Below are 27,892 nucleotides of genomic sequence, written 5' to 3' on the forward strand. Positions count from 1 at the left end.
AGAAGTATTGGCCCACTACAATCCAACACTACCGATTCGGTTAGCATGTGATGCGTCTCCCTATGGCATCGGAGCGGTGCTGTCACACAAATTCCTTGACGGTTCAGAGAGGCCAATAGCCTTTGCATCGCGCTCGTTAACCTCAGCCGAGCGTAACTACGCCCAGATTGACAGGGAGGCCCTCAGCCTGGTGTGGGGAGTGAAGAAGTTCAATCATTATCTGCACGGGCAGAAATTCACCCTACTGACTGATCATCAGCCCCTGGTCTCCATTTTTAACCCAAAGAAGGGCGTTCGGGTAATGACGGCGCAACGGCTGCAAAGATGGTCACTTTTTCTAGGGGCACGTCAGTACGACATAGAGTACAAGGGTATGAAACAGCATGGAAACGCTGATGGGCTGTCGCGCCTACCATTGCCTACGGTAGAGGAAGCACCTGCAGTGGACTCTGTTGAGATATTCCATGCGACCATAGTCGAATGTCTACCTGTTACAAACTCAAGTATAGAGAAGGAAACCCGAAATGACCCGACACTCTCTCGGGTCTATGATTTGACGGTGAAGGGATGGCCAGCACATGGCGACTCACTGTTGCCAGCATTCTCGCCAAGGAGAGAACAGCTGTCAGTGTGCCGGGGGACCTTGATGTGTGGATCCCGAGTGGTAATTCCACCCAAGTTGAGAGATAGAGTGCTCAATGAGCTTCATGAGGGTCATCTGGGAGGGGTAAAAATGAAGAGCCTAGCCAGGGCATTTGTGTGGTGGCCGGGAATCGATAAAGAAATCGAGGATATGACCAAGAGATGCACAGGATGCCAGAAGGTCCAAAACGCTCCACCACAGGCCCCGCTACATCCATGGGAGTGGCCCTCATCTCCATGGCAATGGGCACACATTGATTTTGCTGGTCCATTTATGGACTCAATGTTCCTAATCGCTGTGGACGCCCATTCGAAATGGCCAGAGGTCATCAAAATGTCCTCCACCACCACAGAGAAAACTATTGCAGTCCTACGGACCATCTTCGCCAGGAATGGCTTGCCAGAACAGATTTGCTCCGACAATGGGCCACAGTTTGTGTCAGAGGATTTCCGGAGGTTTCTGAGGAATAATGGGGTAAAGCATTACACATCTGCCCCATATCATCCAGCCACAAATGGATTGGCTGAGAGGTTTGTTCAGACCTTTAAAAAGGCAATAAAGGCAATGCATAATGACGACATACCACTGCAACACAAGGTGGATAATTTCTTGTTTGCTTACCGGAATGCGACACATGCAGTCACCAAACATGCTCCAGCCATAATGTTCTTCAACCGAAGGCTAAGATGTCGCCTGGATTTGCTCAAACCAAACATAAAACGAGATGTTGAGGATAAGCAATTCCAGCACATAAATGAGAAGCCAACCAGGAGCTTCAAGATAGGGCAACCAGTCTTGGCCCACGACTACCGAACAGAAAAATGGCAGCCAGGAACGATATCCACACAGCAGGGACCACTAATGTACACAGTGGACGTTGGAGAGAGCATCATGAGACGCCATGCTGACCATGTGGTGTATGTAACCGTTCCACCTTTAAGAGAACTATTTTAAGAGATGCACTACTTTATCTTGGCTGCTGTATACTGTAATACCGGTGGTGACCACACCGGTATATAAGTGCTGTGTAATGATTTATTGGGCAGTTCAGCCCTGACCTTCGACTAGTAAAGACCTGTTGAATTTACTCTTGTGGTCTGTGTGCAGTGATTCTTATTAACAATAACTAGAACACACAGACTTAACAGTGGCGACGATGACGATCTTACCCTGCGGCAGAGATATATCCAAGGCAGTTTAACAGGCGTCGAGAAGAGGCATCCGCCCTCATCATCCTGCTGAGAAAAGACTCGGGTCTGAAGAGCAAGGAAGAATCCTGACACGAAGCCTTCCATCAGCAACAGGCAGTGATCATCCCTTCTATCACGGTGGTGGGTAAGCCGATCAGCGACGAGCAGCAAGTCGGCCACGTTGGCTGTGAAGTAGGGGAGGGAAAAACGGAGGATATAAGGGCAGAGAACTCGACCACGGCCGGGGAAAAGAGCCGGACAGAAGTCGGGGCCAGAGGCGCTGAGACTGGGGCAGCGTAAGGCACGGGAGCCGCGGTGAATGCAAACGCAGCCGGTGTAAAAGACCGGGCTGCAAGCGGGCTGGGAGACGCAACAGCGTCGAGAGAGAGCTTGACCGCGACCGGGGAAAAAGGCCGGGCAGCTACCGAGGCCGCGAGGCGTGGGATAAAAAATTTTAAAAAACGCGGAGAACTCAGCCGCAGCCGGGGGAAAGGACCGGTCTGCAAGAGGGGCTGGGAGGCACGATTTGAGAACCGCTGGGGAGGGCGAACACAGCAATACGGCAATCGCAATTACAGCCAGCGGGGGAGAAAGGCAAACGCGGGAAGCCGCCATTTTCGTAGGCGGGGGAAGAAGACAAGCGCGGGAAACCGCCATTTTGAAAAAAAATAAAAAAAATTCTTTTTGTTTCTCAAGAAGATTGCGAGGATGCCTAAGCGTGGTAACATCAACGATTTCGATCCCAATGTTGAAGATTGGGCCACGTATGTAGAACGCATAGAGATTTATTGTAAGGCAAATAAAATATCAGATGAAGATAAAGCACTAACCTTACTAAACTCAATGGGTGCAAAGACATACGGGCTATTGAAGCATCTTCTATCACCAGCTAAACCGGCGGATCAGGCTTTCGCTAATATTGTTGCTGTCCTGAGAAATCATTTGAACCCCACACCGCTGATGTTAGCGGAACGATTTAAATTTTATGCGAGAACTACAACTGAAAGAGGAAAGCAACGCGGAGTATTTAATTGAACTGCGTAAGCTAGCAAAATACTATCAGTTTGGGGAAAGACTGACAGAGGCACTGAGAGACAAATTCGTGTGTGGATTGTCGAAAGAAGGAACACAAAAGCGGCTGCTTGAAGAGAATGATCTTACACTTGATAAGGCTGTCACTATTGCAGCATCGCACGAAGCCGCAGCGAGAGGCACTGCGGAAATGCAGCTGAAGGCAGCGGTACTCAGCGTAGATCAAATGGCTTTGGGTACAGCGAAATGTTATCGTTGTGGAAAGACAACACACGATCAGAACCAATGCTGGTTTAAAAATCAGGAATGTAGAAAATGTGGCAAGCTTGGTCACATAGCTAAAGTATGCCGGTCAGGAAAGAAGACCAGCAACAAAAAGTCACCGCAGGAAAAGTGCAGAAAGGTACATAAGGTGGCTGAGAAGAGTTCGGATGAACAGAATTCGGATTCAGACTCCAACAGCAAGGAACTGGGTAGTCTGAGAATTCACAATGTGAGTAAGGAAGCTGACCTACAAACTATCTGGGTCACACTGCAGATAGCAGGAGTCCAAGTGAAGATGGAATTGGACACCGGATCGGCGTTGACGGTCATGAATAAGCAAGATTACAAAAGGTTATTCACACATATTCCCCTACGGGATACGGAGATAGTATTGCAGACATGCACGGGGCAAAGAGTATACCCCATCGGAAAGATAAAAGTCAAGGTGGTACACAAGGGCAAAGAACACCAAGGAATGGACTTATATGTACTACCTGAGGGAGGTCCACCACTTCTGGGACGGGAGTGGATCAGGAAAATAAATATGGACTGGCACTCCCTAAAAGCAATAACGGTAGATTCCGGAAAAAAAGATGTCAAACCTGAACGATGGTCCAGAATATTGGATGAGGGCATATGCAGCAGTGACAGTGACAAAGCAGAGAGTGAGAACTCAGTGAAGACAATCAGCTCAGACTCTGGAACTGATGATGGTAAGACCAGCCTATGTGCAAAAGACAAGTCTAAAATGGACTTGCAGACTAATGATGGAAAAACGAAGGAGTGCATAAATGCTTCAGAAGAGAACAAAGTATCAGAACAGAATTCCACTGAACAACAACAACATAGTTTGACAGAGAATTCTGAGTCTGTCCAGTCTACAGACATGCACATTTCTGAGGGCACTGCTGATTCAAAGAATGAAAAAGAATTGCTAACCAGAAATGAAAAGGAAAGTAAATCTGATAAACAAGTCACTCTGGTCCCGGATTCATTAACTCTCAATGGAGCAGTAGATTCTACCAATAGAAAGTCAAAGAGAAATTCTGATTCGGGTAGCATATCTGCATCCGATAGCGTTGACTTGAACATTTCCCTTTCAGGTGATCTCTCTTTAAACAAGGAAAGTGGCTCTCTATCAATACGGGGTAACCAAGCATACAACAAAACTCTGAAACGAACTAGAAAATTTGTTGTCGATGGAGTGGAAGTGAGTGTCACTACTTCAAAGATTATTGGTGAGGATGAGAAGAAAGCTGAGGAAATGCGATTCCTAAGGCGGCAGGAGCTGCGAGAGTTGCGGTTGCTTCAGAAGGAGGAACACCGGGCTTGAACGCAACTCAATTTCAAACTACAACAGCAATTAGAACAAATGATTCGCCGTTTTGAGCAAGAGATGAATGCAAAGAAAAAGTTCTTTGACACAGAGTTGGAGAATCTGGAAAGACAGCAGAAGCAGCTGATTGAGAAAATGGAACAGGAACACACAAACCGTCTGCGCGATGAGGCCAAACGAATCAAAGCTGAGCAAGAAAGGGAATATGTCAAATTCATCGATCAGTTGAAAGCTAAGAAGAAAGAGCACCCTTTTGTGAGCAGTGTCAGCAGTAATAAGCCACTCAGGGAATTGGTGGCAGAGGCAAAAGCTGAAGTGATGGAGGAAATAGAAGACAATAGAGAGGAAGCAGAAGACGATGACTCATCTGAACCATTATCACCCCTACCAGGTCACGCACGTGGTCCCTCCGAACTGAGCCAAATCAGTCTGGAAGCAGAAAAACTTCCCAAGGTACTCGAGCCTTTAGAAGTCAACAATGCTGGTTCTGAAGTTACGAAAGTTCAAGCTGTTAAGTCCAGTGAAGGACTATTAGATGAGTCACCCCAGCAACGAGAACCAGAGACCCCTGAAAGGCATTATCCGTCTCGGATCAGGAGGCCTCCTCAGAGACTGAATCTGTGAACTGTTTTTACCTGAAGTTGTGTATATATGTTATTATGTTATGTTAATGGGGAATATATACTGTTAAGCTAAAAAGGGAGGATTGTGGTGTATGTAACCGTTCCACCTTTAAGAGAACTATTTTAAGGGATGCACTACTTTATCTTGGCTGCTGTATACTGTAATACCGGTGGTGACCACACCGGTATATAAGTGCTGTGTAATGATTTATTGGGCAGTTCAGCCTGACCTCCGACTAAGTAAAGACCTGTTGAATTTACTCTTGTGGTCTGTGTGCAGTGATTCTTATTAACAATAACTAGAACACACAGACTTAACAGACCAGATTCTAGAGTCACAGGAACAAGCCAAACCCATACCACGAGCAGGTGCACCTGGTAATCAACCCGAAGTACAGATTGCGTCTACCTCAGAAGCAGTGGTATTGGAAGCTGATGAACCAACCAATGACAATGAACCAGAATCAACTCCTCCACAAGAACAGGATACTCGAGAAAGGCGCTATCCAGTCAGGATCAGGAAGCCTCCTCAAAGACTGAACTTATACATGATTATTTCAGTTGATGTATATAGTACAGAGAAAATTGTAATTGTAATTAGTTATTGTTTAGTTGTTAAATGAATGTTATGTACTGTTTATCTAAAAGGGGAGGAATTGTTGTGTATGTACCTTTAAGAGAAGAACTGATTCTATACTGCAGTACCAGCAGTGACCACCCCTGTATATAAAGCCATAGCAGGCTTCTGTATGTCAGTCTTAAGTTACCCTCAGTTCAAGTAAATACCTGTTTTATTGTTCTCCTGCAGTCCGTGTATTATTTATACTCGGACACTACAACTACCTCCTGGATCCCCGTACCTGCCTCACTCATAGTGACACCCTCCTGTCCCTGACCACGGAATACATCTGAATTAGTTAATCTAATTGGTGTGACTACTTCCTGGAACACAGAGTCCAGGTTACTCTCCCCCTCCCTGATGTGTCGCAGTGTTTGAAGCTCGGATTCCAGCTCATCAACACGTAGCCGGAGTTCCTCGAGCAGCCAACACTTACTGCAAATGTGATCACTGTGAACATCAATGGTGTCCACCAGCTCCCACATATTGCAGCAGTAACACATCACCTGCTCTCCCATTCTATGTAATTAATTAAAAAAAAAAATTTTTTTAAATACCCTCTGCCCCGATTCTAGATGATGAATATCACACCTCTATTTAATTGAACTTACCAACTTATAAAGGTTTAAAAGGGAAGGAAAAGTATTCACCAACCAGCCAATCACCTACCAGCTTGGCTGTGATGTCACTTTTGAATTCTGACCTCCCCTTGGAATGTTGCCTGTGGAGCCTGTTTAGGCTGCCTCACCTCGCTGCTCCGACTCGGCTCGACACCCGCTGCTGCTCCCGGCTGCCTCGACTGGAACTCACCTCGCTGCTCCGCCTCCGCGATGCCTGCTAATCCTGAGACTGGCAGGAAAAACAAGGCAAAAAACAAAACAAAAACAGCACCTAACACCCCACTTACACTAACTCTCTCACTTACCCAAACTCTCCAAAGGCACTCACGCATGGGGAACTCACCCGTAAGCCCAATGGAAGTGTCGGTTTCCTGCATGTACTGTGCATGCGCGGGAAACCGGCACTTCCGTTCCCCTGAAGGAAGGGGTTCAGAGTTCGAACGCGTGCGCAGGAGAGGCTGCGCGTGCGCATCAAACTTACTTTTTTTTGCAGGTTTTCCCGGGAGGGTAAGTCTCCAGAAGCTACACATATAAAAAGCAGGTGCAAGGCCTGCTTTTTACAAGGTAAGTGGTGAATTAATTAAAATTAAAACATTTTGTCCACAAGTTTATTATTTTTAAATACTTTAAAGAAAGGTAAGTTTATTTTTAGCCCCGTTAGAAAATAAAATTATTTTTTTCATAAATTTAAATTATTGTTTAAAATAGTTATTTCATGTAATTTATAGTTTATTTTAATAATGTGATGTTTTAAAAAAAATGTATTTGAAGATTTAGTGATGCTTTGGGGCCCGTAGTATTTATAAGGTTTGACAGGTCAACTTATGAATGGGCATTCCCTGCTCCAATTGGCTCTCCATGGCCCATGTGATCCCTGGGGATGCATCAAACTAACTGCGCCCCTGGGATACGCAAGCACTGCGTGCCGCCAGTTGGAGCAGGCCCAGGATCGGAATTCCACAGCTCAATGACCAGCGCGCTAGGTAAGTGCAGGTCGGGGGCTTGCACCCACGGGAAGCCCCCGACCCGAATTTCTGGGCCATTAAATCAGAACTGCAGTGTCTGCCCTAGAGAGTCAAATCCTTTTTCAAGTTCTCCTCCAGTGTAAGCGGTTATGATCTTAGCCCAATTGCTAGATGGACGGTTCGAATCGCCCCCGCCTTACAAAAGTTCCAAACCCGGGAATTATTATTCAGAGTGTAAATGGAATAAGTCACGGACAGGGATGCTTCGGTGAAAAATCAGACTTATATTTATTTGGTCTAACATACACTGGCTAAAACATGCACTACTAAACGAAATCACTGTCTCTGTGGAGAATAAAATCCAGGTTACAAACAACATACATACAATACACAACTGGGGACTATAACAAGCAGTAATTCCCTTGTTGCTATGGTGGACTCTAATTCCACCCCTACCAATGAATTACCCAGTCGCATAAGCCCCTTCGCCTGGCTGAATCAATCGAAGCTCCCACCCCAGAATAGCCCAAAAACTTCACTTCTGAGAAAAACCCTGAGCCCCTTACACCTCACTCAGCTTGCCTGGGATATCTGGTTACTGGCTTGGGACACTCGAGACCATGCTTACCACCACACACAGTCGGCCTCGATCGCTTCGCTCAGCAGCTTCTTCCTCTGGTACTTCTTGTTAGGTCGATCTTGGTGGTTCGAGAGAGAGAGAGAGAGAGAGAATGGTGGAAAAGGATCTATCTTTATAGGAGTCTGGCTACCACTATCTTTCCCGCCAATCTTTAAAATCCTTTTGTTTCTAAGCACTCTGATGCTTAAACAGTGATGGGTCATCATCGTACCCATGAGTATTCCGTGATTGGATTAATGGCCCTAAGTCTTGGACATACCTTTCAGTCTTTGTGTTGGGAAAAACTGGCTCCCCTTTGGCTGGCTGAGGCTAGTGGGTTCATTGTTCTGCTTCTCTTCTGAGATGGAGGTGAGAAGTGCTTTTGCATATTAGAGTGACTTTTTAATAAGTTCAATGGCCCTCTTCCTTTTTCCAGGACTGTCGGGCGAACCCATACATTCCGGATGACTGACATTTCTTTTGTCACAGCCAACTGCCATGCGTTCTCTGGAGTTTTAACAAACCAGTCCCCCATGCACCTGCACAGGGCGATCCCACCACAGGGAAAACACCCTCAGCCCATAAAGTCCACAAAAATATTCTCGACTGAGTCCATTCTTCAAACAGAGACTTTGCGATCTCTTCAGTCCCCCATTTGATGCTTTTCTTTCCACAAAGCATCACTCGACAAGAGAGCAAAGGCCAAAGTCTCCCATTACTGAAGCTGTTTCCCTGAGTTTATGTTTTAAACCCCAGAACTGTACCCCTTACTGCATATCATAGTTCCCTTCTACCGAGTCAAAACATCAGCAAAACGACTTCTTAACACATTCAAACGGCTGGGTTCCAATTCCCACCGACAAACTTCAAGTCAAAATACAGAACATTAATAAGATCCACAGGACGTTACCAAAAAGTCACCGCGCACATCACACAGTACAGCATTGACAGGTGGTAACACATTACAAAAATGCAACAGTGCACATCGCGCAATACAGAGTGTAAAACTATAACCAGAAAACAATACACTTGCTTACAGAACTTTGGTACATTACAAGTTTTGGCAGGGAGAAACCATCATCAACATAAATCAATTACACCTTTCCGGATCGATCTAACACCCCTTGCCACAGCGCTCGGAGCATCTGGCTCCGTCGCCTGCAGCTGGTGTAAAACAAGTAGCTTACAAGCAACAATTGTATGATAACTAATGCTTGGGAACAGATGCGGATCCAGGGAGGAATCTCTATACTCAGACCGATGTCCCACCATGGTGGCGAGACAATCCACTTGATCTCCTCCCCCACTTCTACTGTCTTTTGCTCTAAAGCGTAAAAATGTTTCTGGGAGAGCTCAACGGCCTTTATTAACTCAGTGAGGTGTTTCGGCAGAAAAGGAATTGGGTACCCGAAATGCTCCACATAGTCCTGGAGACGCGTGAAGGTGTTGTTCACAGTGAGGTGAATGGTCAAGTGTTCGGGGATGGGAGTAATTTGCTCTTGTGCCATTTGAACCTCAGCCTTGGGTCTGAAGCAAAAACTGCTCTCGCTCATCGTACACCGCAGCCTCAATTTTCCTGGAGCCGTCAGACGGAGTTTCAGGTGTGTGTGGAGGGGGGGAAATCGCAAAAATAGGGGGCCGCGATCCCCCCCGCCTGGTTCCCCGCCCCGTCCGACTTTCGCCCCGGCATTTCAAAGCGACCCGAATCAGTCCCGCCCGCAGCAGGCGGGACTGGTCGTCGGGAGCCTAATCAGCAATAATTGGCATCTATAATGCTATTTTAAGGGGCCCTTGCAATTTTCAGCCTTTCCCCACGTAAACCACGCCTGGTGGGAACACCGCTGATGAAACCTGGCATGAACAATGTCTGCTTGCTTACTTTCAGCTGCAGGTCAATCAGGGAAGAAGAGATTTAATCATACAGCATTTGTAGGTTGCAGGACCTTGTTGTTTCAGGCTTGGGGCAATGTGTTCAAGGCTTAGGCACAGCTGTGGAAGGTTGGAGGCTCACACACTTCTCCAGTGTGAGCTCCTGGGAAGCCCCTCTCACCACCCTCACTCAGCACTTCCTCAACAGAGGCATCTACCAGAAGCATGAGAGGCCTTTTGTTCCTTCCCTTCTTGGCATTAGAGGATCTCCAACAGCAGAGGAGGCTGCAGCAGATCCAGCAACAACAGCAGCACCAGCAACAGCAGTACCAGCAACAGCAGCAGCAGCAGGCGCGACAGGCTGCGGCACACCCACCTGAGGCAGCACAGGCCAGAAGGGGCCAGCGCATGGAAGGCCGTCGGTGCAGGAGATACCCCCCAAACAGGGTCTACAGACATAGGGTGAGCTACCTCAACATGACTGAGCAGCAGTGCCAAAGGCGGCTCTGATTTCGCGAGAGGTAGTGACTGACATCTGCGCAATGCTGCAGCAAAACCTGGAGCCCAGAGCACCAGGTCGACACTCCTTACCAGTGGCCATCAAAGTCACCACCGCACTCAACTTTTTTGCCTCAGGCTCCTTCCAGGGATCAGCAGCAGGCATCAGCAGCATCTCCCAAGCGGCCGCACACACTTGCATCACTCAGGTAACTGATGGCCTCTTTGCCCTCGTGCACAATCACATCCATTTCACCAGGGATCGCGCAAGTGTGAGGGCGTGAGTGCTTGGATTAGCTCAGCTGGCAGACTTTCCAAGAGTGCAGGGCGTCATTGACTGCACACATGTGCCCCTTAGGGTGACCCATCGCAACCCAGGAGTTTTTGTCAACCGCAAGGGCTTCCACTCCCTTAACGTTCAGCTGGTGTGTGACCACAAGAAGGAGATTTTGCATGTTTGTGCCAAGTACCCTGGCAGCTGCAATGACTCCCTCATACTGCGCCAGTCTACTGTGCCTCCGCTATTCAGTCCGCCAAACGAACTTCAGGGATGGCTAGTTGGAGACAAGGGATATCCCTTGTGGACTTGGCTAATGACGCCGCTGAGGAGACCAGCCAACGAAGTTGAGGAGCGCTACAACTCCAGCCACATTTCCACCAGATGCATTATCGAGCAAACCATCGGATTGCTGAAGATGCGCTTCAGATGCCTCGATAGATCAAATGGAGCTCTATAGTACTCAGCAGCCAGGGTCTCCAAAATCATCATGGTTTGCTGTGTGCTTCACAACATAGAAGATAGGAGCAGGAGTAGGCCATTCGGCCCCTCGAGCCTGCTCTGCCATTCAATGTGATCATGGCTGATCATCCAAATTCAGTACCCGGTCCCCGCTTTCTCCCCATACCCCTTGATCCCTTTAGCCTTAAGAAATATATCCAACTCCTTCTTGAATATATTTAATGAATTGGCCTCTACTGCCTTCTGTGGTAGAGAATTCCACAGGTTCACTACTCTCTGGGTGAAGAAATTCCTCCTCATTTCTGTCCTAAGTGGCATACCCCTTATCCTTAGAATGTGACCCCTGGTTCTGGACTCCCCGACCATCGGGAACATCCTTCCTGCATCTAGTCTGTTCAGTCCTGTCAGAATTTTATACGTTTCAATGAGATCCCCTCTCATTCTTCTAAACTCCAGCGAGTACAAGCCCAATCGACCCAATCTCTCCTCATACATCATTCCTGCCATCCCAGGTATCAGCCTGGTGAATCTTCGCTGAACTTCTTCCATGGCAAGAACATCCTTCCTCAGATAAGTTGACCAAAACTGCACACAATACTCAAGGTCTGGTCTCACCAAGGCCCTGTACAACTGCAGCAAGACATCCTTGTTCCTGTACTCAAAACCTCTCGCTACGAAGGCCAACATACCATTTGCCTTCTTAACCGCCTGCTGCACCTGCATGCTTACCTTCAGCGACTGGTGCACAAGGACACCCAGGTCTCATTGCACTTCCCCTTCTCCCAATCTATTGCCATTCAGATAATAATCTGCCTTCCTGTTTTTGCCACCAAAGTGGATAACCTCACATTTATCCACGTTATATTGCATCTGCCATGCTTCTGCCCAATCACCCAACCTGTCCAAATCATCCTGGAGTTTCTCGGCATCCTCCTCACAGCACACACGCTCACCCAGCTTTGTGTCATCTGCAAATTTGGAGATATTACAGCTAGTTCCCTTGTCTAGATCATTAATATATATTGTGAATATCTGGGGTCCAAGGACTGATCCCTGCGGTTCCCCACTAGTCACTGCCTGCCACTCGGAAAAAGACCCATTTATTCCAACTCTTTGCTTTCTGTCTGCCAACCAGTTCTCTATCCAAGTCAATACCTTGCCCCCAATCCCATGTGCCCTAACTTTACACGCAAATCTCTTATGCGGAATCTTATCGAAGGCCTTCTGAAAGTCCAAATACACCACATCCACTTGTTCTCCCTTATCTATTTTACCAGTTACATCCTCAAAAAATTCCAGTAGATTAGTCAAGCATGATTTACCTTTTGTGAATCCATGTTGACTTTGTCCGATCCTGTCATTGTTTTCCAAGTGCTCTGCTATTACATCTTTTATAGTGGACTCTAGCATTTTCCCCAATACCGATGTCAGGTTTACCGGTCTGTAATTCCCTGTTTTCTCTCTACCACCTTTTTTGAATAGTGGGGTAACATTAGCTACCCTCCAATCCATGGGTACTGTTCCAGATTCCATCGAATGTTGGAAGATGATCAGCAATGCATCTACTATTTCTAGGGCCACTTCCTTAAGTACCCTAGGATGTAGATTATCAGGCCCTGGGGATTTATCGGCCTTCAATCCCATCAATTTCCCTAACACCATTTCCCTACAAATACTAAATTCTTTCAGTTCCTCCCTTTCATCAGACCCTATGTTCCCTGGCATCTCTGGGAGGTTATTTGTGTCCTCCTTTGTGAAGACAGAACCAAAATATGTATTTAGTTGGTCTGCCATTTCTTTGTTCCCCATTATAAAGTCCCCTGATTGTGACTGCAAGGGATCTATGCTTGACTTCACCAATCTTTTTTTCTTCACATATCTATAAAAGCTTTTACAGTCAGTTTTTATGTTCCCTGCAAGCTTACTCTCATATTCTATTTTCCCCTTCTTAATTAATCTCTTTGTCCTCCTTTGTTGAATCCTAAATTGCTCCCAATCCTCAGGATTATTGCTTTTTCTGCCCAATTTATATGTCCTCTCCTTGGATCTTATGCTATCCCTAATTTCCCTTGTTAGCCACGGTTGAGTCACCTTTTTTGTTTTATTTTTATGCCAAACTGGGATGAACAAATTCTGTAGTTCATCCATGCGGTCTTTGAATGTTAGCTATTGCCTATCCACCATCAACCCTTTGAGTGACATTCCCCAATCAATCCTACCCAACTCGCGCCTCAGACCATCGTAGTTTCCTTTATTTAAATTTAGGACCCTAGTCTCTGAGTCAACTACTTCATTCTCCATCTTAATGAAGAATTTGATCATATTATGATCGCTCCGACCCAAGGGGCCTCGTACAACAAGATTGCTAATTAATCCAATCTCGTTACATAATACCCAGTCTAAGATGGCCTGATCTCTGGTTGGTTCCTCGACATATTGGTCCAGGAAACCATCCCGTAAGCACCCCAGGAATCCCTCCTCCACAGTGTTGTTACTAATTTGGTTAGCCCAATCTATATGTAGATTAAAGTCACCCATGATGACTGCTGTGCCCTCATTGCACGTTTCTTTAATTTCCCTTTTAATGCCATCCCCAACCTCCGCCTTACTGTTTGGAGGTCTATATACCACTCCCACTAACGTTTTCTGCCCCTTGGTATTTCTCAATTCTACCCATACAGATTCCACATCATCAGAGCTAATATCCTTCCTTACAATTGCGTTAATCCCTTCTTTAACCAGTAATGCTACCCCACCTCACTTTTCTTTTTGCCTATCTTTCCTGAATATCGAATACCCCTGGATGTTGAGTTCCCAGCCTTGGCCATCCTTGATCCACGTTTCCGTAATCCCAACCAAATCATATTTGTTTACCTCTATTTGCGCAGCCAATTCATCCACCTTATTACAAATGCTCCTCGCATTAAGACACAAAGCCTTCAGGCTTATTTTTTTAACGCTCTTAGACCTATCAGAATTATTATTTACTCTGGCTATGTTTGATTTAAACCATTGATTTCTCTGACTGCCACTTTTGTTTTTCTCCTTCCTATCTTTTGCTTTTATCCTTGTTTCCCTTTCCTCTGTCCCCCTGCTCAGTTTCCCAACCCCCTGCCATCTTAGTTTAAACCCTCCTCCGGAGCACTAGCAAACACTCCCCCTAGGACATCAGTTCCACCCCTGCCCAGGTGCAAACCGTCCAGTTTGAACTGGTCCCACCTCCCCCAGAACTGGTTCCAATGTCCCAGGAACTTGAATCCCTCCTCCTGGCACCATTCCTCTAGCCACGTATTCATCTGAAATATCCTTCTATTTCTACTCTGACTAGCATGTGGCACTGGTAGCAATCCTGAGATTACTACCTTTGAGGTCCTATTTTTTAATTTACCTCCTAACTCCCTATATTCAGCTTTTAGGACCTCATCCCGGTTTTTACCTATATCGTTGGTACCTATATGCACTGTGACAACTGGCTGTTCACCCTCCCCTTCCAAAATGTTCTGCAGCCACTCTGAGACATCCTTGACCCTGGCACCAGGGAGGCAACACACCATCCTGGAGTCTCGTTTGCGGCCGCAGAAATGCCTATCTATTCCCCTTACAATAGAATCCCCTATTACTATAGCTCTACCCCTCTTTTCCTCCCGTCCTGTGCAGCAGAGCCTCCCCTGGTGCCAGGAAGTTGGCTGCTGCTGCCTTCCTCTGATAAACTCCCCCCCACCAACAGTACTCAAACAGTAGTCAACAGTATCCAGGTTACAAACAACATACATACAGTACACAACTGGGGACTATAACAAGCAGTAATTCCCTTGTTGCTATGGTGGACTCTAATTCCACCCCTACCAACGAATTACCCAGTCGCATAAGCCCCTTCGCCTGGCTGAACCAATCGAAGCTCCCACCCGGAATAGCCCAAAAACTTCACTTCTGAGAAAAACCCTGAGCCCCTTACACCTCACCCAGCTTGCCTGGGATATCTGGTTACTGGCTTGGGACACTCGAGACCATGCTTACCACCACACACAGTCAGTCTCGATCGCTTCGCTCAGCGGCTTCTTCCTCTGGTACATCTTGTTAGGTCGATCTTGGTGGAGTGAGAGAGAGAGAGAGAATGGTGGACAAGGATCTATCTTTATAGGAGGCTGGCTACCCCTATCTTTCCCGCCAATCTTTAAAATTCTTTTGTTTCTAAGCACTCCGGTGCTTAATCAGTGATGGGCCATTATCAGACCCATGAGTATTCTGTGATTGGATTAATGGCCCTAAGTCTGGAACATATCTTTCAGTCTTTGTGTTGGGAAAAACTGGCTCCTCTTTGGCTGGCTGAGGCTAGTGGGTTCATTGTTCTGCTTCTCTTCTGAGATGGAGGTGAGAAGTGCTTTGCATATTAGAGTGGCTTTCTAATAAGTTCAAGTTCAATGGCCCCCTTCCCTTTTTCCAGGACTGTCGGGCGAACCCATACATTCTGGAGACTGACAGTTCTTTTGTCACAGCCAACTGCCATGCGTTCTGTGGAGTTTTAACCAACCAGTCCCCCACGCATCTGCACAGGGCGATCCCACCACAGGGAAAACACCCTCAGCCCATAAAGTCCACAAAAATATTCTCGACTGAGTCCATTCTTCAAACAGAGACTTTGCGATCTCTTCACCAGTGCACCAACAACTTACTTAAATGAGCATTCAATCTGAATACATAAATTGCAAGACCCAGAGCATTCTCCATAGAGCAGTATTAGTGTAAATCTTTAATTTCTCAAGAGCGGAGGTCATGAAGTTTCATTCTAGCACTTACGTTTTGTAAATAACTGCAGAGTTCTTAGAATCGCTTACTTCTTCGTTATCATGAGACTTGCTGAATTGGAGATTGATGCAGTGGCTTTTGCAAATATCTATCAAAATAAATAAGTACTGGTCCAATTCAGCAACACAATTATAAAGATGGTTGCATGAAACCATGTGTTCCAGTTGTAGATACCAGTTAAATCTGATTTCCACAAATTCACATTTAGGCTTCCTGAATTGGTTGCACTTATCAAGGATTGAAGAACAACAACAACAACTTGTATTTATATAGCGCCTTTAACGTAGTAAAACATCCCAAGGCGCTGCACAGGAGTATTAGAAGACAAAAAAATTTGACACCGAGCCACATAAGGAGGTATTAGGGCAGGTGACCAAAAGCTTGTTCAAAGAGGTAGGTTTTAAGGAGCGTCTTAAAGGAGGAAAGAGAGGCGGAGAGGCGGAGAGCTTTAGGCTGGAAATTCCAGAGCTTAGGGCCTAGGCAACAGAAGGCACGGCCACCAATGATTGAGAGATTATAATCAGGGATGCTCAAGAGGGCAGATATGTTGGGGGTTGTGGGGCTGAAGGAGATTACAGAGATAGGGAGGGGTGAGACCATGGAGGAATTTGAAAACAAGGATGAGAATTTTGAAATCGAGGCATTGCTTAACCAGGAGCCAATGTAGGTCAGCAAGCACAGGAGTGATGTGTGAACGGGACTTGGTGCGAGTTAGGACACGGGCAGCCGAGTTTTGGATCACCTCAAGTTTACATAGGGTAGAATGTGGGAGGCCAGCCAGGAGTGCATTGGAATAGTCAAGTCTAGAGGTAACAATCCATGGATGAGGGTTTCAGCAGCAGATGAGTTGAGGCAAGGGCAGAGACGGGCGATATTACGGAGGTGGAAATATGCGGTCTTAGTTATGCGCGGATTTGTGGTTGGAAGCTCATTTCAGGGTCAAATATAACACCAAGGTAGTGAGCAGTGTGGTTCAGCCTCAGACAGATGCTAGGGAGAGGGATGGAGTCAGTGGCTAGGGAACAGGGTTTGTGGCGGGGATTGAAGACAATGGCTTTGGTCTTCCCAATATCTTGTTGGAGGAACCTTCTGCTCATCCAGTACTGGATGTCGGACAGGTAGTCTGACAATTTAGAGACCGTGGCGGGGTCAAGAGAAGCGGTGGCGAGGTAGAGCTGGGTGTCGTCGACGTACATGTGGAAACTGACTAGGGACTAGGGACAGGGTCACTGGCAAGGCTTGGAAGCTAAGCAGAGCCAGGCCTGGTTAGTACTTGGAGGGGTGACCATCAGGGAAGACCAGGTGCAGAAAGTCACGGAAGGAACCCCGAGGAGGGGCGGTTGGTGGGAAGGTCACGGAAGGAGGCCCGGGAGGGGTGGCTGGTGAGCAGGCCCGGGCGTTGGGCTGAAGATTGTCGGAATGGTGGAAATGGAATGGCGGCGCGCACAGACGCAGCGGCTTTGCTTCTCCCAGGATGGTGCTATTTACGTTTAATGTTAATGTTATTTGTACTGGACTCATGGGAGCTTGCAAGATCACATTTTGTTGTTCATGTACTTGTACAATGACAATAAAGTTGAATTATTATTATTATTATGATGTCGCCAAGGGGCAGCATGTAGATGAGACATAGGAGGGGGCCAAGGTTATATCGATGCGGGAGTGGGAAGAGAAGCCGTTACAGGTGATTCTCTGGTTATGATTAGATAGATGAGAATGGAACCAGGCGAGTGCAGCCCCACCCAGCTGGACGATGGTGGAGAGGCAATGGAATGGCCAACATGTCAAAGGCTGCAGACAGGACGAGGAGGGATAGTTTACCTTTGTTACAATCACAGGATGTCATTTGTGAGTTTGTATTAACAAACAGAAAATGGCTTTCAAAGTTCCAAAACATATTCATGCAAATTGTAAAATCTTATAAATGATTTTTTAAAAACTAAGTGAAACTCATCACCCCAGTTACACATCCTATTTTAGTTTCAAACAATGCTAAATATACAGTTGAATAATTGCAGTGACAGGTAGTTGATGCATTCACACCAGGGAACATTCTCCTCCTGAAAGTGTCTTTATGTGAAGGTTTATTTGCTTCAACTACGGTTCAGCATGTCCCAAAATGGTTGAAAGCCTGCAGTCCTGCTTTCAACGCAACCTGTTAATATTGACTGCCTCCAATCCCAGCTTGATGCAGGAGTTCCAACATTGATGGATAGCATAAATTGCTGATGGTTGATGTATACATTTACTGGATGCCTCCTCCTGAAACAATTGGAAAAACATTAAAGTTGACACTACATTTCCTACATTGTTCCTCTACAAAGTGTTAAGAATACACTTCACCCCACTTGAGCTAAATTACTTCCAAAACTATGGTGGCACATCCAAAACCTACCAGATGCTGAGAGTGGACAGGAGCAGCTGTACACTATATATTGCTACTGATACTCCTAGAGCCCACCTAGTTAATCACTATCACAATGGGGCAGAAATTCCTCCCCAAACGCATGAGTACGGAAGGGGTACTCACGCGTCTGGCCTGAGGAAATGCCGGTTTTCAGCATGCACAGCGCATGCGCTGAAAACCGGCATTTCCTCTCCTCTAACTCAAGAGGTGAAGAGGCTAGCGCGTGCGCTGTAGGGGGCAGCGCGTGCGTCTTGGATTTCCTCTGTTTTGGGGGATTTGCGCATGTCTAAAGGCCTCCAGTCTTTACGCTTGTAAAAAGCACACGTAAGTATTTATTTTTACAGGTAAGTGGTGTTTTAGTGTAATTTAGAATTTTTTTTCCACAGGTTTATTATTTTAAAGAATCTACAATAAGGTAAGTTTAGTTTTAGACCCTTTTTATTAAAAAATTATATTTTTCAAAAAAAAAATGATTGTTTAAATTATTTTTTAAAACTTATTTATACTTAATTTAATGATTGGGATGTTTTTTAAATTTTTATTTAAAGTTTAAATAGTGTTTTGGGCCTCCGTAGTTTTCATGAGTTTGATAGTTCTTACTCTCAAACTCATGAATGAACCTTCCCCTCCCCTGATTGGCTGCACAGTGCTCACCTGATCCCAGCCGGCACATCGCACTAACTACGCCGCTGGATCAGGTAAGCACTGCGCGCTGACATCTGAACCGGGCCTGTGAAAGGAAATGCAAGCAGGCCCGGGCTTCAGATGTCAGTGCGCAGGGTGAGTGCAGATCGGGGGCTTGCACGCGCGGCAAGCCCCCGACACCAAGTTCTGGGCCAATGTATCCTGTGCACTGTTACATTCACAGCAACTAATGTGTGGTAATGTGGCACTGTATTGTCACTAAAAAACAATTCTAAAAAGCGGTTCTCCAGTAAAAGCCTTATTGTTGAGTGGCAGATGATCCTTAAAAATAATCGAATTGAGTTTAAACAGTTTTGTTTTTCTTCCCCTCCCTTTGGCTTGGAAGCTCTGGGTATTTGAATCTGCGCCATGTTGTTTGCTGGTGCTGCCATTGTAAGGCCAGTCAGTTCAAATTCCAAGTAAGATTATCTTTGATTTTGAACTGAATTCAGTGGTGAGTGAAGGTTTGGCGGATCCATCAAACTAAGGTCAAGTAAGAAGTTGTTAACGATTGAATAATTAGTATGGCAGGAGAGGCAAGGTCAGCATTGTGCATAACTTGACTGATGGAGTTTTGGGGAGCCAGGTAACTAACAGATGCTAGTGAACTTTAGAAACTGTTTCCATTAGATTGGAGGATGAAGGGTCTTCTGAATATGCATTGCAGGATGTGGTCACCAAACAACCCGAGGAGAGGAATGGAAGTGGGTGACCATCTAGTGAGGGGTAGAGAAGGAGCGCACTCTCATTATGGCAGTGCTGGAAATTCCTGAAGGTCTGAAGTTGTCTGATGGGTGCTGGATACTTATGATGCCTTTTCTCTTCCCTGCATCAATATCCTCGTCTGGTCTATGGAGCAACTACAAATTTGGGGAGGGGGAGGGGGAGGGTTTTGGGGGGACACGATGGTGTTGAGAAAAGGCAAGTGGTAGTAATGTCAAATGGTCTGTTGTCTTGCGGGTACCCGTGTAAAGGAATGGTTGGAGAAAATCCCAGAAAGGACAGTAGAGCAGCCTGAAATTGTGGCTCACTTTGGATGGAGACGAGCAGATAGAAGCTGCGACAAAAATATTTTTTGTTAGACTAGTGTTGGTTTGGTAATTGTCCTGTAAACCCAGTCATGTGGAGTTTCGTGGCCAGCTGAAGCTAGAGATGTTGTACTAGGCCTGTCCCAATACATGTACAAATTTCATCAGGATAATTCACACTTGAACAGTGTGATACTCATAGTTTCGGTCTGCCCAATATTTAATTGGAGAAAATTTCTGCTCATCAAGAACTGGATGTCGGACAAGCAGTTTGACAATTAAGAGATCGTGGAGGGGCCGAGAGAAGTGGTGGTGAGGTAGAGCTGGGTGTCATCAGCATACATGTGGAAACTGATGCTGTGTTTTCAGATGATGTCGCCAAGGGGCAGCATGTAGATGAGAAATAAGAACAAAGTTTAAATAATTATAAAATTTGATTATTTAAGGAAATATACAATGAAGTAAAAATGTTAGCATATGGGTGCATAGTTTGGATCAATTCTATTGGAACTAATGAAACAACCATTAATTTAAGACAAGGTTCAGCTATTTAGAATATAGAAATTAGAATGCAAGATAATACTTCTGCATTCACACTTGTTTTATGTTGGTTTTTACATAGGCAAATTATTTCTGCAGAAATAAGCATACATTTTGGAACACTTTCTGCAGAAGCGTGAGACAGGAAATTCTGGGCCCTGATCTGTGTTAATCTGTAGAATATTTCACCTTACATTTTTAATTACTTTGTAACTTTTAAATATATTAGAGATATAGGGGGCTCACCAGAGGGCAGTGACTGTCTTGGTGATCTGGTCCCACATCCTTCTTTCTGGGGGACCTCCTGGCCCCCTGTGGGTAGAGGACCTCCCTTCCACTGTTGACCCCCTGCACAAAGCTCAAGTGCTGCATCCAAGACACTGGGTGCCTTTTCCCTGGCCTGTTGAGCCATTTGTGTTAGTGCTGAAGCATTTTTAGCATTTTTATGTGCAGAAGGGAGTTCAGCTTTAAGAACTGCAGACTGCTTGGTTCTGAATGATTTTAATTTTTTTTCAGAAGGCAGTTCAGCTTTAAGGGCTAGAGACTGCCTTGAAAATGAGCAGCGTAGCTTTAAGGAAAGGCAGCCTTGCTCCAGCGATGCTAACTTGGGCTCCCTGCTGAGCATACAGCCTGTCAACAGCGCGATAGTCACTAGGCTGTGTGCTACAATCATTTAAATTAGCAGGAAGCACCAAATTGACGTGCTGCCTGCGCTTTCTGAATGGGCGCAGGCACATCTCGCATTGCGGTGCCCGTGCCCTATTTTTGGGCTTATTGAATTCCTAGGCCTCAATCTTCAAATGAAAGCTCCTTTTGACACACACATAATTGTACAATGCATTGGAAAGTCTGCCAAAGAGTTGTCATACCATGTATGAAAGTTTGAAGGAGCCTGCGTCCAGCTTATGTGGCATTCTGTTGCAGGGCATCAGAACTTTGCAGACTACCATGGAGTGTGTATGTCACCAGCTTTTACAGTTTTGATGGAAGCTGTCATTCAGACTCTGGGCTTCAGTGTCTGCACCACCTTCGATAGACCACATGGATAAGGGCTTTAAAGGCATCACTGAGCTCCTGAAGGTTGCTCTCTCACAGATCAGTGTGTGTGATGAACTGCAGCCTCATGGAACTAGGAATGGTGCAATGGGAGTGGCACACGTTGCCACCCCCTCAACCAATACCCACCATGGTGCTGGCATTCTGCTATGCTGAAACTACCTCATAGGGGTGATAGAAAATTGAAGAAAGACACTGTGGCTTGGCACATGGAAGAAAAATGAAAAATTGAACCTCCCAGCCTCCAATTGCAGCAAAGAAACTCCCTCTGCTGCTTTATTTCATAGTAAGGTGAGCATACAGCTATGATCAGATTCACTTAGTTCAGTCAGTAAAATTTATCTCTGTGGATGGTGGCTCCAAGGTGCAACATGTAGATGAGGAAGTGAAAGGGGCCATGGATAGATTCTTCACGCACTCTAGAGGTGACAGTGCAGGAGCCGGAAGTGAAGTCATTGCTGAAAATATGCTAGCTGTATTTTGAAAGGTAGGACGGGAACCTCACAAGGGCAATAAATGGATTAATACTGGTGTTAAAAATCTAGCAGATGGAGGCATGTGGTATGAACACATTAAGTGCTCATCTACTAATATTGGCAACAGTAATTAATAGGGTTTAATGTGTAAATACAAAATGTCATCATTTGATAGAAGTGCAAGCTTATTCAATTAGTCGTCGTCGTACGTGTCTTCACACTGTTCCCTTTGGGGAACTGTATGAAGTGGTGGAAGGATTTCTGGCCGCAATTAACGCTCCTTCTGTGACCATAACCATCTTCGTACCAGCCATTAGGGTGGTTAGTCCTATGGCGGGAGGGTTTTACGGGCTCCCACAACCCATACGGGGAGGGGGGGACACCCACACCCACGGACGCAAGTATCCCGCTGGATGTCAACCCAGAATTTAGAGCCGGAGCTCCGACTCCACTTGCCGGGACTATCTGGAGCGGGGTTCGAAACCCTACGCCTTCTGGCCCAGCGGCGGGGATGCTACTGCTACGCCAAAGGTCCACTCCTATTCAATTAGTAATCACTTTAGTCAGAATCATTCAACATAGTCAACGCAATGGTAAAACCAGAGAGCACGGTCAACCATGAATTCCTTTCTGCTTCTGTTTGTAGCATGTACTTAGGGAAATGAAATCAGTGTCTCACATCGCTGATGGATTTTTGAGCAAAGTTTACCCTGGTGTTACAAGTTATGGGTCTGCCGTATGTACCTTCTCACACCCAATGGCGACAGTCACTCCTGTAAGCGGTCTGAGCATTTTACTTTCATGGGAGGTGACTCACACTAGGCCTTGGAAAGGTCCCAGCCTGCACCAGAAGTAAGATAATCAATCCCAAAAATGGATTAATGCTGCCATAGGCATTAAACGCGGTGGAAAAGAAGGAAAGATTGAGGCAGCAATGGCAACAGCCGCTGCTCACAGATGTTGTACTTCTCTGTCAGCTTCAAACTGGAGCTGAAAAGGACAAACGTGATAGGCCTGCTCAGCTGGTGCAAGTGAGGTGGAGTGTAACCCACGGCTACCCAAACTGCAGGATGCCAGCCCCTTCCCAAACTGCGGGGATTAGGTCATTAGCGTGTTCAGGGTGCGTGGCCCATGCCTCTGAGGGTGCATCAGAGGCACCTGCCAGAAGGCGGATTGACATCCAGCTGCTCCAACAGCATACCCCCAAGACACTTTCAAGCCAAAGAAAAAGCTGTGGTAAAGGATCTTTACCTCCAACAGGTGGCATAACTCTGGAAGCATTGGTCCCCTTTTGGGAGGAATGATCTTACTTCTGGCAAGGACTGAGCCTTTTCCAAAGCTTCCACATGATTCACAGTAGTTCTCAGCTGGTGCGAGATCTGCTGAGGCTTTTGAAGGGTGTAAAAGGTGAAAGTCCCAGGTTAACCTAAGAATTCTCCCAACACACCCCTTGATGTAGGGAAGGCGGGTGGAAGATCCGTCCATGCCTTCCCAATTGGAAAATGACTGGGCCAAAAACCCAGAATGAAGTCTGGCCACAAGCAGATTCTGCCTGACTTTCCAGTCCCCCATCGGGGAAACTGCCTCAGACCCGATCGGAATTTTGGGCCCACTATCTGTAGCAAAAGTTTATTTGCTGGCATCACGCTTGGTAAGACTACTAATAGTCTGCTTGTTATAGTCTTGGTTACATCAGTATTGCTCCATGCTGATTTCTATTTAAATACTCCAGCTGTTGTCTGCTGTTACTGTCACCTGAAATTAAAATAACAGGGACTGCAGTAAATGCTGCACAGTTAATACAATAAACTGCATTGCAGGCTTTAGTACAAAGGTATAGAAGGCAAAGGGCTGAAAGGGAGCACAGACTGCTTGGAACCCTCATGATCACTGGCATCAGATGCCCATGACAACATATCTTCTGACACAGGACCAATTACAAAGTAGCCCATGCAACCTCATGATTATCCAGTTATTGAACTGTGCCATCTCGTGACACCCCAACTGGAGAGCAATCCATCTTGGCTCTGCCTGTGAGTGCGGCATTGATTTAGTGATAGCATTCCTGCCTCTGAGTCAGAAGGTGTAGGGGTTGAACCCTGCTCCATAGAATTTCAGTGAGTGGGAGTCCAGTGACTCTGAATTCTGGGTTGATATCCAGTGGTGTAGCGATTCGTGTAGATCGCCACTAAATAAGAGAGTTTGACTTCGACGAACTATTAATAAGTTGTTTATTTACAGGAACAGACTAATTACATCAGGTAAGATGGCAGTTAAGATGGCTGACTGTAGGAGCACCGTGGTATAGGCCTTGTCCCAGCGGGGACTCCACGAGGACTGAGTTCGTAGTCCTGTGGGGAGCGTGATTACGTCATCACACTCTGCTGTGTGTTCCCGCGCTTTGGGCATCACGTGATCGCGTTGTGACGTCAGTGCATCTCCCCGGCATAGAGGCTGGCCGTTGAGGCCGAGGTCGCGAGGCCGGGCTGTGCCGGTGCTTGCCGTGGGAGCGGGAGATTGCGTTGCTCCCGTCGGCCGGCCGTTGAGGCCGAAGTCGTGGTAGGCCGGGCTGTGCTGGCAGCCGTCATGGAAGGCTGAGTCGGGCCGCCTGCCGCCGCACACACGTCACGTCATACGTGACGTCAACACGTTAAGGTGCATCTTAAAGGGGCAACGGCCCCAACAGGTAAGTTAAAGAGGCAACGGCCCCAACAGGTAAGTTATACATACAGTGAGGTAAGTTAAAGAGAATTATGTATATCTTTATGTAAGGGACAACCGGTGGTACCGCCACATGGGCCCCCCCAGAATTCGCTTTAACGAAAGTCCAAGGATGAGATGGTCTGACGCTGGTGGTCTCGGCGGTCATGCTGTCTCAGCTTGGTGAGCGAGTTCCGAAGATGCTGCTCGTGAGGGGATCCGTATGCGCATCGTGGCGAATAAAGTGTATCCGTCAGGCGAAGGACCGTGGAGACATACGAATCAGCAGGCCTTGTTAGAGTGACGGGCAGGTTGGGCGGACGCGGGCGATGACTCTGTTGATGTTGGAACAAGTCCTTGTTATGCTGAACTCTGCAGGAACGCCAAACGAACGTTCCAGAAGGACTTGACAGGCGAGGTGAGTGAACTCACCAACAGGTGAGCGAAACCTTCAGGAGGCTGGAACACGCAGAATGGTGCGTGCCATAGTGCTATGACGTTAACACAACAGAGGGTGAAGAGTTATTGCGTTAACCTGTGATCGGTGAGGCTAGCAACTTTCACGTGGCTGATCGCGGCCGCAGGATGCCCGTTGGACCCATCCTCGATGTGTGCAGCTTCAGTAGACGTTTGCATTTGTTAAAGGGAAAACTGGAGAAAGGGCGGCAACGGTCCAGGTTGTTGTTGCTTTCAGGAGGGGTTAACTCTGCCTGGAGGGCGGCAACACTTGTAGATTTAGGAGAAAACAGCCGGGAGGGCGGCACACTTTTTGTTCACGCCGAATCGTGTAGTAGGTAACACAACCAACAGGCTGACGGGCTGGTGCGTCGCTGGCGGAGGAGTTGTCGTCGTTTTGCACGAGGGATGGGTCCTCGTGGTTCGTGAGGGATGGGTCCTTGTGCGCGAGGAGTGCGTCCTCATGTTTCGCGGGGGTGAGTCCTCGTGGTATCCCCGCAGGGCGCGCTCCAATCTTGTGGGCCCGAACATGCTGTACCCCATGCTTGGAGTGATTTATACTTGCTGTTGCTTTGGACGTAGAGGCGGACGATCCGTGAGGCGGTAGAATAGTCGAATATGGGGACCGTGAGCACGTGCGTGGTCTGTGCCGCATCGATGTTCTCGGTGAACGGGGCTTCTACCTTCATAAAGCACGAGGGAGACTGTGGCTCCCTGGATTGCGGTAGCGACAGCGGAACGGCTGATGCTTTCATAGCGTGCTTCGTTTGTGAAAGACGTTCACAAACCCACCAATTGTAGCACTGGTAGTCGACGGTTGCCGTTGGTTGTGCTCTACCTCTGTGAAATCGTTCGTGAAAAACGGGCTCACCTCCAAGCCGCGCTTCCTTTGCGAAGATGTTCGCAAAGACGGGGTCGCTTTTGGTGGAATCGGTGTTAGGCGGTTGCTGTTCCGTGGTTGTTCGTCGGTTGTGCGTTGGTCGTCTTATGGGAGGACGAGGGTCAGGCTACGCGTTGCTACCGTGAAAATCGTTCACGGATAAGGGTTCACCAATTGTAGCGTTGGAATTGATGAGCTCCTGTACTCACGTCGTTGGGTCACCAATGTAGCGTTGGTGGTCGACGGTTGCCGTTGGGCGTGCTGTACCTCTGCGAAAACGAGGGTCAGGCTGCGCGTTGCTACCGTGAAAATCGTTCACGGATACGGGGTCACCAATTGTAGTGTAGGAATTGATTAACTCCCGTACTCACGTCGTTGGGTCACCAATGTAGCGGTTCGTGTAGATCACCACTAAATAAGAGAGTTTGACTTCGACGAACTATTAACAAGTTATTTATTTACAGGAACAGACTAATTACATCAGGTAAGATGGCAGTTAAGATGACTGACTGCAGGAGCACCGTGGTGTAGGTCTTGTCCCAGCGGGGACTCCACGAGGACTGAGTTCGCAGTCCTGTGGGGAGCGTGATAACGTCATCACGCCCTGCTGTGTGTTCCCGCGCTTTGGGCGTCACGTGATCGCGTCGTGACGTCAGTGCATCTCCCCGGCATAGAGGCTGGCCGTTGAGGCCAAGGTCGCGAGGCCGGGCTGTGCTGGTGCTTGCCATGGGAGCGGGAGATTGCGTCGCTCCCGTCGGCCGGCCGTTGAGGCCGAAGTCGCGGTAGGCCGGGCTGTGCTGGCGGCCGTCATGGAAGGCTGAATCAGGCCGCCGGCCGCCGCACACACGTCACGTCGTACGTGACGTGATGTCAACACGTTAGGGTGCATCTTAAAGGGGCAACGGCCCCAACAGGTAAGTTAAAGGGGCAACGGCCCCAACAGGTAAGTTATACATACAGTAAGGTAAGTTAAAGGGAATTATGTATATTTTTATGTAAGGGACAACTGGTGGTACCGCCACAGTGGGACATTTGTGTCTGGTGGGTGTGGGCGCCCATAAAATCCTCCTGCCGTGTAGGACTAACCACCTGGTATAAAGGTGGTTATGGGCATGGAAGGATCCTATTGCGGCCTGTCAAGACTGTTAATCAGCCTGCTAATCCTGCAATATTCTCCAAAGGGGAAGAGTGTGAAGATATGAAAACAACAACAGCTCTGCCTGTGGCTCTTCATGTGCCTACAACCTTTTTTATCCTCTGGTTCCTTCCAAGCTGCTGCTGGGGGGATGGGCAGGAAGATTTAACTGAACTAGTGTACTCCTCAGTGCACTGCCGCATCGATACTGTCACTAAGACAAACCACAAGGTCAGTGTCGACTTCAGCGAGAGCTGCAGGCACTTTGTGCAGGTTCACAGCAGCTGTTGCTACTCATGTGTTGCATTTCCTTGACGGTTCAATTTTAACTCCCATTCTGCCCAGTTTTCTCCAGGCAGAGGGAGTTAAAATCCTCCTTGCCCTGCTTCTCCTGCCCAGGTATCACGTATACAGTTAATCTTGGACAATTTCCAAATTAGATGCTAATGAAAATTAGACAATATTTGTTGACAAATCTAATATTCACTAACATTTTAATTATTAGTTCATCTATGGAAATGAGCTAAACAAAATTAAATTGTGGTCCCATTATTTAACACTGCAGTCAACAAATTTGGCATCTTTAGTATTTTTTGTTTGTAAAACTCCATGTAAACACTCTGTAAAGTAAATTTCTGAAATTAAGGAAAATATTGAAGGTTTGCTTTAAAGACTGACACAGAGGTAAATGCGTTTCACCGCCACCT

Source organism: Somniosus microcephalus, chromosome 1 (assembly GCF_052327205.1).
Source record: "Somniosus microcephalus isolate GS21.2 chromosome 1, FLI_Smic_1.0, whole genome shotgun sequence".
In the NCBI taxonomy this organism is placed as follows: domain Eukaryota; kingdom Metazoa; phylum Chordata; class Chondrichthyes; order Squaliformes; family Somniosidae; genus Somniosus; species Somniosus microcephalus.